This window comes from Aotus nancymaae, unplaced genomic scaffold (genome assembly GCF_030222135.1).
Source record: "Aotus nancymaae isolate 86718 unplaced genomic scaffold, 86718_ANA_hifiasm-v0.15.2.pri h1tg000012l, whole genome shotgun sequence".
In the NCBI taxonomy this organism is placed as follows: Eukaryota; Metazoa; Chordata; class Mammalia; order Primates; family Aotidae; genus Aotus; species Aotus nancymaae.
The window spans coordinates 20403021-20404860 of record NW_026988423.1 but is presented as its reverse complement, the minus strand read 5'-3'; positions in this window follow the sequence as shown (position 1 = coordinate 20404860).

Here is a 1840-nt window from a genome sequence, read left to right as displayed (position 1 = left end):
CATGGATCCAAAAAGGTCATTAATAACAGGAGAGTCCCCAAATCTGTGGGAAAAGGAAACCAGTTCTAGTTACAGAAGCCAAGTATTCCACCCCAGCCCTTTACATCAACATTTTGCAAGTTAATAACAACAATATGGATTCCTCAGGCACCACTTAACAGCCACTTGACCAATAGCAGCCAGGTTAACCAAGGCTTTCTCTGCAAACTGGATGGGCCTTTGTATGTCACCAGCAGGGAATCAAGCCGACTTGAGGGTGGTTTTCTTATTGTCACTTCTCACAGCTTCAGGCCAGAGGCCAAGGACTAGAGCAGAAGCTCAGATTCCTGGCCCTGTGCCCAGATAACTGGACTTTAAGAGGAATGAGGAAGACGAGGGATAAAAGACTACACATTGGGTGCAGTGTACACTTCCCGGGTGATGGGTGCACCAACATCTCACAAATCCCGCTAAAGAACTTATCCAGATAACCAAACACCACCTGTTTCCCAAAAACCTATTGAAATGATGAAGAAGAAGGAGTAGGAGGAAGAAGAGGGAGGTGAAGATTTAGGTCACCTTGTGGCAAAGGGCTGCCTTTAGTCCCAGCCTTGGCTCTCCAGGCCCCTGGAATGAGAACAAGCCTAGCCTGGGGGTTGGATTAGGAGGGCAGCTGCTCTTTTTACACCACCTTGTTAGCATGACAGTCAACAGGCACCTTCTGCTTCCTCAAACTGGCTGCCTCTGACTTCTGAACCAGGAGCCCTCCAGTCCCTAAAGAGAGGTTAGATTTTCCTACCTATCAGAGGAAAGACAAAAACCACGGCAATCTCATTTTCCTGCCTCCCCCGTTCTCCACTTCTAAAGCAGCATAGCATGGTAGTAAAACATTTAAAGAGTTCAGGCTCCAGAGCCAGACAGAGCCAGTGTAAAGCCTGTCACTTACCACTAGAGGGCTTAGGCAAATTTCCATCAGTTTATCACCCACAAAATGGGCATAACAATTTATGGTCTAAACAGTGACTCTGAGAGTGAGAGGGAGGTTCCCTCAGTAATTACTCTAAGACAACAGACACAAATCAGAAGGAACAAACCATGATGCATGGTTACTCTCTTGAGGAGTGTCCTGTGAAGATCAAATAAAAGAATATATGTAAATTGTGTATCACAATGCCTGGTGCATGGCACAGAGAAATTGTGCTGCATCAGCCAGGCACGGTGGCTCATGTCTGTAATCCCAGCACTTTGGGAGGCCATGGTGGGTGGATCACCTGAGGTCAGGAGTTCAAGACCAGCCTGGCCGACATGGTGAAACCCCATCTCTACTAAAAATATAAAAATTAGCTGAGCATGCTGGTGTGCGCTTGTAGTCTCAGCTACCTGGAAGGCTGAGGCAGGAGAATCACTTGAACCCAGGAGGTGGAGGTTGCAGTGAGCTGAGATCGCACCACTGCACTCCAGGCTGGGCGACAGAGCAAGACTCCATCTCAAAAAAAAAAAAAAAAAAGTGCTGTATTGACATCATTATCCTGCCTTTCCAAACCCCTAGACTGTCAAAAGTGAAATACCAGCTTGGATGGATTATCCGGGGGTGGCTTCGATTTCCCAGACTCCATCTCACTTCCTTTAAGGCCCTTCACCATCCTCACTTCACACCAGGTGGTGCTGGCAGGATGTGAGTCATTGGGGGCACATGGGATGGCTACCCACCAACATGTAGTGTTGTAAAAGCAGAACCGTTTTGGGTCGGTCATGGGGTGTCCTTAGGAAACAGGCTGACGTTCCCCATGGTAAGTCTGAAGGATCATCTCACAATCTGTTTCAGGGTTAGTTCAGTGAGGGATCTGATGAGTCTGATTAA